Raw genomic sequence first — 14,476 nt, 5'->3', positions numbered from 1 at the left:
TATCAAAAGGAAGGTTCAACTCCGTGTTTTGAATGCATGCATCACAAAGACGTTTCTGAGAATACTTCTGTCTAGTTTTTGTGTGAAGATATTTCCTTTTCCAGCACAGGCCTGAAAGAGCTCCAAATGTCTACTTGCACACACTACAAAAGGAGTGTTTCAAAACTGCTCTATCAAAAGGAAGGTTCAACTCTGTGAATTGAATGCACACATCATAAAGAAGTTTCTGACGATGCTTCTGTTTTGTTTTTATGTGAAGATATTTCCTTTACCCTGCAGAGGCTTCAAAGCGATCCAAGTATTCACTTGCAGATTTTGCAAAAAGAGTGTTTCAAAACTGCTCTAAAAAAAGGAAGGTTCAACTCTCTGAGTTGAATACACACATCACAAGGTGGTTTCGGAGATTGCTTCTGTATAGTTTTTATGAGAAGACATTTACTTTTCCAGTATAGGCTTCAAAGCGCTCCAAGTATCCACTTGCAGATGACACAAAACGAGTGTTTCAAAACTGCACTATCAGAAGGAAGGTTCAACTCTGTGAGTTGAATGCACACATCACGAGGAAGTTTCCGAGAATGCTTCTCTATCGTTTTTATGTGAAGATATTTCCTTTACCATCATAGGCCTCAAATCATTCCAACTATTCACTTGCAGATCCTCCAAAAAGAGTATTTCAAAACTCCTCTATCAAAAGGAAGGTTCAACTCTGTGAGTTCAATACACACATCACAAAGAGGTTTCTGAGAATGCTTCTTTCTACTTTTTGATTGAAGTTATTTCTTTTTTCAGCGTAGGCCTTAAAGCGCTCCAAATATCCACTTGCAGACTGTACAAAAAGACTGTTTCAGAACTGCTCCGCCAAAAGTAAGTTTAAAGTCTGTGTGTTGAACGCACACATTGCCAAGTAGTTTCTGAGAATGCTTCTGTCTTGTTTTTATGTGAAGATATTTCCTTTTCCAGCATAGGCCTCAAAGATATCCAAATGTCCACATGAAGATCCTTCAAAGAGAGGGTTTCAAAACTGCTCTATCAAAAGAAAGGTTCAACTCTGTGAGTTGAAAGCACACATCAAAAAGAAGTTTCTGGGAATGCATCTGTCTAGTTTTTATGTGAAGATATTTCCTTTTCCAGCATTGCGTCAAAGCGCTCTAAATCTCCAATGGAAGATTCAATAAAAAGAGGGTTTCAAAACCGCTCCGCCAAAAGGAAGGTTCAACTCTGTGACTTGAATTCACTCGTAACAAATATGTTTCTGAGAATGCCTCTGTCTAGTTTTCATCTAAAAATATTTCCATTTCCCTCATAGGACTCAAAGCGCTCCAAATATCTAGTTGCATATACTACAAAAAGATTCTTTCAAAACCGCTCTATTCAAGGGAAGGTTCAACTCTGTGAGTTGAATGTAAACATCACAAAGAAGTTTGATAGAGTGCTTCCGTCTTGTTTTTACGTGAAAATATTTCCTTTTCCAGCATAGGCCTCAAAGCGCTCCAAATATCCACTTGCGGATTCTACAAAAAGAGTGTTTCAGAATTGCTCTATCAAAAGGAAGGTTCAACTCTGTGAGTGGAATGCACACATCACAAAGAAGTTTCCGAGAATGCTTCTGTCTAGTTTTCGTGTGAAGATCTTTTCTATTCCAGCACAGGCCTGAAAGAGCTCCAAATGTCTACTTGCACATTCTACAAAAAGAGTGTTTCAAAACTGCTCTATCAAAAGTAAGGTTAAACTCGCTGAGTTGAATGCACACATCACAAAAAAGTTTGTGAGAATGCTTCCTTCTAGTTTTTATGTGAAGTTGTTTCCTTTTCCAGCTTAGGCTTCAAAGTGCTCCAAATATCCACTTGCAGATTCAACAAAAAGAGTGTTCCCAAACTGCTCTCACAAAAGGACGGTTCAACTCTCCGAGTTGAATGCACAAATCACAAGGAAGTTGCTGAGAATGCTTCTGTATAGTTTTTATGTGAAGATATTTCCTTTTCCAGCATAGGCTTCAAAGCGCTCCATATATCCACTTGCAGATTCTACAAAAAGAGTGTTTCAAAACTACTCTATCAAAAGAAATGTTTACATCTGTGAGTTGAAAGCACACATCACAAAGAAGTTTCTGAGAATGCTTCTGTGTAGTTTTTATGTGAAGATATTTCCTTTTCCAGCATATCGTCAAAGCACTAAAAATGTCCACTTGAAGATTCTACAAAAAGAGTGTTTCAAAACTGCCCTATCAAAACGAAGGTTCAACTCTGTGAGTTGAATGGACTCATAACAAATACGTTTCTGAGAATGCTTCTGTCTAGTTTTTATGTGAAGTTATTTCCTTTTCCAGCATAGGCCTCAAAGCCCTCCAAATGTCCACTTGAATATTCTACAAAAATATTGTTTCAAAACCGCTCTAAGAAAAGGAAGATCCAACTCTGTGAGTTGAATGCACACATCACAAAGAAGTTTCTGAGCATACTTCTGTCTAATTTTTATGTGAAGTTATTTCCTTTTCCAGCAAAGGCCTCAAAGCACTCCAAATGTACACTTGAATGCACTCATCACAAAGAAGTTTCTGAGAATGCTTCTCTCTACTTTATATGTGAAGTTATTAGCTTTTCCAGCATAAGCCTCAAAGCCTTCCAAATATCCACTTGTAGCTTCCACAAAAAGACAGTTTCAAAACTGCTCTACCAAAAGGAAGTTTCAACTCCGCGAGTTGAATGCAGACATCACAGAGATGTTTCTGAGAATACTTCTGTCCCGTTCTTATTTGAAGTTATATGATTTTCCAGCAGAGGTCTCAATCACTCCAAATATTCACTTGCAGATTTTACAAAAACAGTGTTTCAAAACTGCTCTAGCAAAAGGGATGTTCAACTTTGTGAGTTTAGCGCACACATCACAGAGAAGTTTTTGAGAATGCCTCTTTCTAGTTTTTATGTGAATATATTTCCTTTTCCAGCAGAGTCCTCAAAGCGCTCCCAAAATTCACTTGCAGATTCCACAAAAAGTGTGTTCCAAACCTGCTATATCAAAAGGAAGGTTCAACTCTGTGATTTGGAAGCACACATCACAAAGAAGTTTCTGATAATGTTTCTGTCTAGGTTTTATATGAAGACATTTCCTTATATAGCATTGTCCTCAAAGCACTCCAAATATCCACCTGCAGATTCTACAAAAAGAGTGTTTCAAAACCGCTCTGTCAAAAGGCAGGTTCAACACTGTGAGTTTAATGCACACATCACAAAAAAGTTTCTGAGAATGCTTCTGTCTCATTTTTATGCGAAGATATTTTCTTTTCTAGCATAGGCCTCAAAGCGCTCCAAATATCCACATGCAGATTCTACAATAAGAGTGTTTCAAAACTGTTCTATCAAAAGGAAGGTTCAACTCCGTGTTTTGAATGCATGCATCACAAAGACGTTTCTGAGAATACTTCTGTCTAGTTTTTGTGTGAAGATATTTCCTTTGCCAGCACAGGCCTGAAAGAGCTCCAAATGTCTACTTGCACACACTACAAAAGGAGTGTTTCAAAACTGCTCTATCAAAAGGAAGGTTCAACTCTGTGAATTGAATGCACACATCATAAAGAAGTTTCTGACGATGCTTCTGTTTTGTTTTTATGTGAAGATGTTTCCTTTACCCAGCAGAGGCTTCAAAGCGATCCAAGTATTCACTTGCAGATTTTGCAAAAAGAGTGTTTCAAAACTGCTCTAAAAAAAGGAAGGTTCAACTCTCTGAGTTGAATACACACATCACAAGGTGGTTTCGGAGATTGCTTCTGTATAGTTTTTATGAGAAGACATTTACTTTTCCAGTATAGGCTTCAAAGCGCTCCAAGTATCCACTTGCAGATGATACAAAACGAGTGTTTCAAAACTGCACTATCAGAAGGAAGGTTCAACTCTGTGAGTTGAATGCACACATCACGAGTAAGTTTCCGAGAATGCTTCTCTATCGTTTTTATGTGAAGATATTTCCTTTCCCATCATAGGCCTCAAATCGTTGCAACTATTCACTTGCAGATCCTACAAAAAGAGTATTTCAAAACTCCTCTATCAAAAGGAAGGTTCAACACTGTGAGTTCAATACACACATCACAAAGAGGTTTCTGAGAATGCTTCTTTCTACTTTTTGATTGAAGTTATTTCTTTTTTCAGCGTAGGCCTTAAAGCGCTCCAAATATCCACTTGCAGACTGTACAAAAAGACTGTTTCAGAACTGCTCCGCCAAAAGTAAGTTTAAAGTCTGTGTGTTGAACGCACACATTGCCAAGTAGTTTCTGAGAATGCTTCTGTCTTGTTTTTATGTGAAGATATTTCCTTTTCCAGCATAGGCCTCAAAGATATCCAAATGTCCACATGAAGATTCTTCAAAGAGAGGGTTTCAAAACTGCTCTATCAAAAGAAAGGTTCAACTCTGTGAGTTGAAAGCACACATCAAAAAGAAGTTTCTGGGAATGCATCTGTCTAGTTTTTATGTGAAGATATTTCCTTTTCCAGCATTGCGTCAAAGCGCTCTAAATCTCCAATGGAAGATTCAATAAAAAGAGGGTTTCAAAACCGCTCTGCCAAAAGGAAGGTTCAACTCTGTGACTTGAATTCACTCGGAACAAATATGTTTCTGAGAATGCCTCTGTCTAGTTTTCATCTAAAAATATTTCCATTTCCCTCATAGGACTCAAAGCGCTCCAAATATCTAGTTGCATATACTACAAAAAGATTCTTTCAAAACCGCTCTATTCAAGGGAAGGTTCAACTCTGTGAGTTGAATGTAAACATCACAAAGAAGTTTGATAGAGTGCTTCCGCCTTGTTTTTACGTGAAAATATTTCCTTTTCCAGCATAGGCCTCAAAGCGCTCCAAATATCCACTTGCGGATTCTACAAAAAGAGTGTTTCAGAATTGCTCTATCAAAAGGAAGGTTCAACTCTGTGAGTGGAATGCGCACATCACAAAGAAGTTTCTGAGAATGCTTCTGTCTAGTTTTCGTGTGAAGATCTTTTCTATTCCAGCACAGGCCTGAAAGAGCTCCAAATGTCTACTTGCACATTCTACAAAAAGAGTGTTTCAAAACTGCTCTATCAAAAGTAAGGTTAAACTCGCTGAGTTGAATGCACACATCACAAAAAAGTTTGTGAGAATGCTTCCTTCTAGTTTTTATGTGAAGTTGTTTCCTTTTCCAGCTTAGGCTTCAAAGTGCTCCAAATATCCACTTGCAGATTCTACAAAAAGAGTGTTCCCAAACTGCTCTCACAAAAGGACGGTTCAACTCTCCGAGTTGAATGCACAAATCACAAGGAAGTTGCTGAGAATGCTTCTGTATAGTTTTTATGTGAAGATATTTCCTTTTCCAGCATAGGCTTCAAAGCGCTCCATATATCCACTTGCAGATTCTACAAAAAGAGTGTTTCAAAACTACTCTATCGAAAGAAATGTTTACATCTGTGAGTTGAAAGCACACATCACAAAGAAGTTTCTGAGAATGGTTCTGTGTAGTTTTCATGTGAAGATATTTCCTTTTCCAGCATATCGTCAAAGCACTAAAAATGTCCACTTGAAGATTCTACAAAAAGAGTGTTTCAAAACTGCCCTATCAAAACGAAGGTTCAACTCTGTGAGTTGAATGGACTCATAACAAATACGTTTCTGAGAATGCTTCTGTCTAGTTTTTATGTGAAGTTATTTCCTTTTCCAGCATAGGCCTCAAAGCCCTCCAAATGTCCACTTGAATATTCTACAAAAATCTTGTTTCAAAACCGCTCTAAGAAAAGGAAGATCCAACTCTGTGAGTTGAATGCACACATCACAAAGAAGTTTCTGAGCATGCTTCTGTCTAATTTTTATGTGAAGTGATTTCCTTTTCCAGCAAAGGCCTCAAAGCACTCCAAATGTACACTTGAATGCACTCATCACAAAGAAGTTTCTGAGAATGCTTCTCTCTACTTTTTATGTGAAGTTATTAGCTTTTCCAGCATAAGCCTCAAAGCGTTCCAAATATCCACTTGTAGCTTCCACAAAAAGACAGTTTCAAAACTGCTCTACCAAAAGGAAGTTTCAACTCCGCGAGTTGAATGCAGACATCACAACGATGTTTCTGAGAATACTTCTGTCCCGTTCTTATTTGAAGTTATATGATTTTCCAGCAGAGGTCTCAATCACTCCAAATATTCACTTGCAGATTTTACAAAAACAGTGTTTCAAAACTGCTCTAGCAAAAGGGATGTTCAACTTTGTGAGTTTAGCGCACACATCACAGAGAAGTTTTTGAGAATGCCTCTTTCTAGTTTTTATGTGAATATATTTCCTTTTCCAGCAGAGTCCTCAAAGCGCTCCCAAAATTCACTTGCAGATTCCACAAAAAGTGTGTTCCAAACCTGCTATATCAAAAGGAAGGTTCAACTCTGTGATTTGGAAGCACACATCACAAAGAAGTTTCTGATAATGTTTCTGTCTAGGTTTTATGTGAAGACATTTCCTTATATAGCATTGTCCTCAAAGCACTCCAAATATCCACCTGCAGATTCTACAAAAAGAGTGTTTCAAAACCGCTCTGTCAAAAGGCAGGTTCAACACTGTGAGTTTAATGCACACATCACAAAAAAGTTTCTGAGAATGCTTCTGTCTGATTTTTATGCGAAGATATTTTCTTTTCTAGCATAGGCCTCAAAGCGCTCCAAATATACACATGCAGATTCTACAATAAGAGTGTTTCAAAACTGTTCTATCAAAAGGAAGGTTCAACTCCGTGTTTTGAATGCATGCATCACAAAGACGTTTCTGAGAATACATCTGTCTAGCTTTTGTGTGAAGATATTTCCTTTTCCAGCACAGGCCTGAAAGAGCTCCAAATGTCTACTTGCACACACTACAAAAGGAGTGTTTCAAAACTGCTCTATCAAAAGGAAGGTTCAACTCTGTGAATTGAATGCACACATCATAAAGAAGTTTCTGACGATGCTTCTGTTTTGTTTTTATGTGAAGATATTTCCTTTACCCTGCAGAGGCTTCAAAGCGATCCAAGTATTCACTTGCAGATTTTGCAAAAAGAGTGTTTCAAAACTGCTCTAAAAAAAGGAAGGTTCAAATCTCTGAGTTGAATACACACATCACAAGGTGGTTTCGGAGATTGCTTCTGTATAGTTTTTATGAGAAGACATTTACTTTTCCAGTATAGGCTTCAAAGCGCTCCAAGTATCCACTTGCAGATGATACAAAACGAGTGTTTCAAAACTGCACTATCAGAAGGAAGGTTCAACTCTGTGAGTTGAATGCACACATCACGAGGAAGTTTCCAAGAATGCTTCTCTATCGTTTTTATGTGAAGATATTTCCTTTACCATCATAGGCCTCAAATCATTCCAACTATTCACTTGCAGATCCTACAAAAAGAGTATTTCAAAACTCCTCTATCAAAAGGAAGGTTCAACTCTGTGAGTTCAATACACACATCACAAAGAGGTTTCTGAGAATGCTTCTTTCTACTTTTTGATTGAAGTTATTTCTTTTTTCAGCGTAGGCCTTAAAGCGCTCCAAATATCCACATGCAGACTGTACAAAAAGACTGTTTCAGAACTGCTCCGCCAAAAGTAAGTTTAAAATCTGTGTGTTGAACGCACACATTGCCAAGTAGTTTCTGAGAATGCTTCTGTCTTGTTTTTATGTGAAGATATTTCCTTTTCCAGCATAGGCCTCAAAGATATCCAAATGTCCACATGAAGATTCTTCAAAGAGAGGGTTTCAAAACTGCTCTATCAAAAGAAAGGTTCAACTCTGTGAGTTGAAAGCACACATCAAAAAGAAGTTTCTGGGAATGCATCTGTCTAGTTTTTATGTGAAGATATTTCCTTTTCCAGCATAGGCCTCAAAGCCCTCCAAATGTCCACTTGAATATTCTACAAAAATCTTGTTTCAAAACCGCTCTAAGAAAAGGAAGATCCAACTCTGTGAGTTGAATGCACACATCACAAAGAAGTTTCTGAGCATGCTTCTGTCTAATTTTTATGTGAAGTGATTTCCTTTTCCAGCAAAGGCCTCAAAGCACTCCAAATGTACACTTGAATGCACTCATCACAAAGAAGTTTCTGAGAATGCTTCTCTCTACTTTTTATGTGAAGTTATTAGCTTTTCCAGCATAAGCCTCAAAGCGTTCCAAATATCCACTTGTAGCTTCCACAAAAAGACAGTTTCAAAACTGCTCTACCAAAAGGAAGTTTCAACTCCGCGAGTTGAATGCAGACATCACAACGATGTTTCTGAGAATACTTCTGTCCCGTTCTTATTTGAAGTTATATGATTTTCCAGCAGAGGTCTCAATCACTCCAAATATTCACTTGCAGATTTTACAAAAACAGTGTTTCAAAACTGCTCTAGCAAAAGGGATGTTCAACTTTGTGAGTTTAGCGCACACATCACAGAGAAGTTTTTGAGAATGCCTCTTTCTAGTTTTTATGTGAATATATTTCCTTTTCCAGCAGAGTCCTCAAAGCGCTCCCAAAATTCACTTGCAGATTCCACAAAAAGTGTGTTCCAAACCTGCTATATCAAAAGGAAGGTTCAACTCTGTGATTTGGAAGCACACATCACAAGGAAGTTTCTGATAATGTTTCTGTCTAGGTTTTATGTGAAGACATTTCCTTATATAGCATTGTCCTCAAAGCACTCCAAATATCCACCTGCAGATTCTACAAAAAGAGTGTTTCAAAACCGCTCTGTCAAAAGGCAGGTTCAACACTGTGAGTTTAATGCACACATCACAAAAAAGTTTCTGAGAATGCTTCTGTCTGATTTTTATGCGAAGATATTTTCTTTTCTAGCATAGGCCTCAAAGCGCTCCAAATATACACATGCAGATTCTACAATAAGAGTGTTTCAAAACTGTTCTATCAAAAGGAAGGTTCAACTCCGTGTTTTGAATGCATGCATCACAAAGACGTTTCTGAGAATACATCTGTCTAGCTTTTGTGTGAAGATATTTCCTTTTCCAGCACAGGCCTGAAAGAGCTCCAAATGTCTACTTGCACACACTACAAAAGGAGTGTTTCAAAACTGCTCTATCAAAAGGAAGGTTCAACTCTGTGAATTGAATGCACACATCATAAAGAAGTTTCTGACGATGCTTCTGTTTTGTTTTTATGTGAAGATATTTCCTTTACCCTGCAGAGGCTTCAAAGCGATCCAAGTATTCACTTGCAGATTTTGCAAAAAGAGTGTTTCAAAACTGCTCTAAAAAAAGGAAGGTTCAACTCTCTGAGTTGAATACACACATCACAAGGTGGTTTCGGAGATTGCTTCTGTATAGTTTTTATGAGAAGACATTTACTTTTCCAGTATAGGCTTCAAAGCGCTCCAAGTATCCACTTGCAGATGATACAAAACGAGTGTTTCAAAACTGCACTATCAGAAGGAAGGTTCAACTCTGTGAGTTGAATGCACACATCACGAGGAAGTTTCCGAGAATGCTTCTCTATCGTTTTTATGTGAAGATATTTCCTTTACCATCATAGGCCTCAAATCATTCCAACTATTCACTTGCAGATCCTACAAAAAGAGTATTTCAAAACTCCTCTATCAAAAGGAAGGTTCAACTCTGTGAGTTCAATACACACATCACAAAGAGGTTTCTGAGAATGCTTCTTTCTACTTTTTGATTGAAGTTATTTCTTTTTTCAGCGTAGGCCTTAAAGCGCTCCAAATATCCACATGCAGACTGTACAAAAAGACTGTTTCAGAACTGCTCCGCCAAAAGTAAGTTTAAAATCTGTGTGTTGAACGCACACATTGCCAAGTAGTTTCTGAGAATGCTTCTGTCTTGTTTTTATGTGAAGATATTTCCTTTTCCAGCATAGGCCTCAAAGATATCCAAATGTCCACATGAAGATTCTTCAAAGAGAGGGTTTCAAAACTGCTCTATCAAAAGAAAGGTTCAACTCTGTGAGTTGAAAGCACACATCAAAAAGAAGTTTCTGGGAATGCATCTGTCTAGTTTTTATGTGAAGATATTTCCTTTTCCAGCATAGGCCTCAAAGCCCTCCAAATGTCCACTTGAATATTCTACAAAAATCTTGTTTCAAAACCGCTCTAAGAAAAGGAAGATCCAACTCTGTGAGTTGAATGCACACATCACAAAGAAGTTTCTGAGCATGCTTCTGTCTAATTTTTATGTGAAGTTATTTCCTTTTCCAGCAAAGGCCTCAAAGCACTCCAAATGTACACTTGAATGCACTCATCACAAAGAAGTTTCTGAGAATGCTTCTCTCTACTTTTTATGTGAAGTTATTAGCTTTTCCAGCATAAGCCTCAAAGCCTTCCAAATATCCACTTGTAGCTTCCACAAAAAGACAGTTTCAAAACTGCTCTACCAAAAGGAAGTTTCAACTCCGCGAGTTGAATGCAGACATCACAACGATGTTTCTGAGAATACTTCTGTCCCGTTCTTCTTTGAAGTTATATGATTTTCCAGCAGAGGTCTCAATCACTCCAAATATTCACTTGCAGATTTTACAAAAACAGTGTTTCAAAACTGCTCTAGCAAAAGGGATGTTCAACTTTGTGAGTTTAGCGCACACATCACAGAGAAGTTTTTGAGAATGCCTCTTTCAAGTTTTTATGTGAATATATTTCCTTTTCCAGCAGAGTCCTCAAAGCGCTCCCAAAATTCACTTGCAGATTCCACAAAAAGTGTGTTCCAAACCTGCTATATCAAAAGGAAGGTTCAACTCTGTGATTTGGAAGCACACATCACAAAGAAGTTTCTGATAATGTTTCTGTCTAGGTTTTATGTGAAGACATTTCCTTATATAGCATTGTCCTCAAAGCACTCCAAATATCCACCTGCAGATTCTACAAAAAGAGTGTTTCAAAACCGCTCTGTCAAAAGGCAGGTTCAACACTGTGAGTTTAATGCACACATCACAAAAAAGTTTCTGAGAATGCTTCTGTCTCATTTTTATGCGAAGATATTTTCTTTTCTAGCATAGGCCTCAAAGCGCTCCAAATATCCACATGCAGATTCTACAATAAGAGTGTTTCAAAACTGTTCTATCAAAAGGAAGGTTCAACTCCGTGTTTTGAATGCATGCATCACAAAGAAGTTTCTGAGAATACTTCTGTCTAGTTTTTGTGTGAAGATATTTCCTTTTCCAGCACAGGCCTGAAAGAGCTCCAAATGTCTACTTGCACACACTACAAAAGGAGTGTTTCAAAACTGCTCTATCAAAAGGAAGGTTCAACTCTGTGAATTGAATGCACACATCATAAAGAAGTTTCTGACGATGCTTCTGTTTTGTTTTTATGTGAAGATATTTCCTTTACCCTGCAGAGGCTTCAAAGCGATCCAAGTATTCACTTGCAGATTTTGCAAAAAGAGTGTTTCAAAACTGCTCTAAAAAAAGGAAGGTTCAACTCTCTGAGTTGAATACACACATCACAAGGTGGTTTCGGAGATTGCTTCTGTATAGTTTTTATGAGAAGACATTTACTTTTCCAGTATAGGCTTCAAAGCGCTCCAAGTATCCACTTGCAGATGATACAAAACGAGTGTTTCAAAACTGCACTATCAGAAGGAAGGTTCAACTCTGTGAGTTGAATGCACACATCACGAGGAAGTTTCCGAGAATGCTTCTCTATCGTTTTTATGTGAAGATATTTCCTTTACCATCATAGGCCTCAAATCATTCCAACTATTCACTTGCAGATCCTACAAAAAGAGTATTTCAAAACTCCTCTATCAAAAGGAAGGTTCAACTCTGTGAGTTCAATACACACATCACAAAGAGGTTTCTGAGAATGCTTCTTTCTACTTTTTGATTGAAGTTATTTCTTTTTTCAGCGTAGGCCTTAAAGCGCTCCAAATATCCACTTGCAGACTGTACAAAAAGACTGTTTCAGAACTGCTCCGCCAAAAGTAAGTTTAAAGTCTGTGTGTTGAACGCACACATTGCCAAGTAGTTTCTGAGAATGCTTCTGTCTTGTTTTTATGTGAAGATATTTCCTTTTCCAGCATAGGCCTCAAAGATATCCAAATGTCCACATGAAGATTCTTCAAAGAGAGGGTTTCAAAACTGCTCTATCAACAGAAAGGTTCAACTCTGTGAGTTGAAAGCACACATCAAAAAGAAGTTTCTGGGAATGCATCTGTCTAGTTTTTATGTGAAGATATTTCCTTTTCCAGCATTGCGTCAAAGCGCTCTAAATCTCCAATGGAAGATTCAATAAAAAGAGGGTTTCAAAACCGCTCTGCCAAAAGGAAGGTTCAACTCTGTGACTTGAATTCACTCGGAACAAATATGTTTCTGAGAATGCCTCTGTCTAGTTTTCATCTAAAAATATTTCCATTTCCCTCATAGGACTCAAAGCGCTCCAAATATCTAGTTGCATATACTACAAAAAGATTCTTTCAAAACCGCTCTATTCAAGGGAAGGTTCAACTCTGTGAGTTGAATGTAAACATCACAAAGAAGTTTGATAGAGTGCTTCCGCCTTGTTTTTACGTGAAAATATTTCCTTTTCCAGCATAGGCCTCAAAGCGCTCCAAATATCCACTTGCGGATTCTACAAAAAGAGTGTTTCAGAATTGCTCTATCAAAAGGAAGGTTCAACTCTGTGAGTGGAATGCACACATCACAAAGAAGTTTCTGAGAGTGCTTCTGTCTAGTTTTCGTGTGAAGATCTTTTCTATTCCAGCACAGGCCTGAAAGAGCTCCAAATGTCTACTTGCACATTCTACAAAAAGAGTGTTTCAAAACTGCTCTATCAAAAGTAAGGTTAAACTCGCTGAGTTGAATGCACACATCACAAAAAAGTTTGTGAGAATGCTTCCTTCTAGTTTTTATGTGAAGTTGTTTCCTTTTCCAGCTTAGGCTTCAAAGTGCTCCAAATATCCACTTGCAGATTCTACAAAAAGAGTGTTCCCAAACTGCTCTCACAAAAGGACGGTTCAACTCTCCGAGTTGAATGCACAAATCACAAGGAAGTTGCTGAGAATGCTTCTGTATAGTTTTTATGTGAAGATATTTCCTTTTCCAGCATAGGCTTCAAAGCGCTCCATATATCCACTTGCAGATTCTACAAAAAGAGTGTTTCAAAACTACTCTATCAAAAGAAATGTTTACATCTGTGAGTTGAAAGCACACATCACAAAGAAGTTTCTGAGAATGCTTCTGTGTAGTTTTTATGTGAAGATATTTCCTTTTCCAGCATATCGTCAAAGCACTAAAAATGTCCACTTGAAGATTCTACAAAAAGAGTGTTTCAAAACTGCCCTATCAAAACGAAGGTTCAACTCTGTGAGTTGAATGGACTCATAACAAATACGTTTCTGAGAATGCTTCTGTCTAGTTTTTATGTGAAGTTATTTCCTTTTCCAGCATAGGCCTCAAAGCCCTCCAAATGTCCACTTGAATATTCTACAAAAATATTGTTTCAAAACCGCTCTAAGAAAAGGAAGATCCAACTCTGTGAGTTGAATGCACACATCACAAAGAAGTTTCTGAGCATGCTTCTGTCTAATTTTTATGTGAAGTGATTTCCTTTTCCAGCAAAGGCCTCAAAGCACTCCAAATGTACACTTGAATGCACTCATCACAAAGAAGTTTCTGAGAATGCTTCTCTCTACTTTTTATGTGAAGTTATTAGCTTTTCCAGCATAAGCCTCAAAGCGTTCCAAATATCCACTTGTAGCTTCCACAAAAAGACAGTTTCAAAACTGCTCTACCAAAAGGAAGTTTCAACTCCGCGAGTTGAATGCAGACATCACAACGATGTTTCTGAGAATACTTCTGTCCCGTTCTTATTTGAAGTTATATGATTTTCCAGCAGAGGTCTCAATCACTCCAAATATTCACTTGCAGATTTTACAAAAACAGTGTTTCAAAACTGCTCTAGCAAAAGGGATGTTCAACTTTGTGAGTTTAGCGCACACATCACAGAGAAGTTTTTGAGAATGCCTCTTTCTAGTTTTTATGTGAATATATTTCCTTTTCCAGCAGAGTCCTCAAAGCGCTCCCAAAATTCACTTGCAGATTCCACAAAAAGTGTGTTCCAAACCTGCTATATCAAAAGGAAGGTTCAACTCTGTGATTTGGAAGCACACATCACAAAGAAGTTTCTGATAATGTTTCTGTCTAGGTTTGATGTGAAGACATTTCCTTATATAGCATTGTCCTCAAAGCACTCCAAATATCCACCTGCAGATTCTACAAAAAGAGTGTTTCAAAACCGCTCTGTCAAAAGGCAGGTTCAACACTGTGAGTTTAATGCACACATCACAAAAAAGTTTCTGAGAATGCTTCTGTCTCATTTTTATGCGAAGATATTTTCTTTTCTAGCATAGGCCTCAAAGCGCTCCAAATATCCACATGCAGATTCTACAATAAGAGTGTTTCAAAACTGTTCTATCAAAAGGAAGGTTCAACTCCGTGTTTTGAATGCATGCATCACAAAGACGTTTCTGAGAATACTTCTGTCTAGTTTTTGTGTGAAGATATTTCCTTTTC

Source organism: Pongo pygmaeus, chromosome 20, assembly GCF_028885625.2.
Source record: "Pongo pygmaeus isolate AG05252 chromosome 20, NHGRI_mPonPyg2-v2.0_pri, whole genome shotgun sequence".
Taxonomy (NCBI): Eukaryota; Metazoa; Chordata; class Mammalia; order Primates; family Hominidae; genus Pongo; species Pongo pygmaeus.
This window is presented reverse-complemented; position numbering follows the sequence as displayed.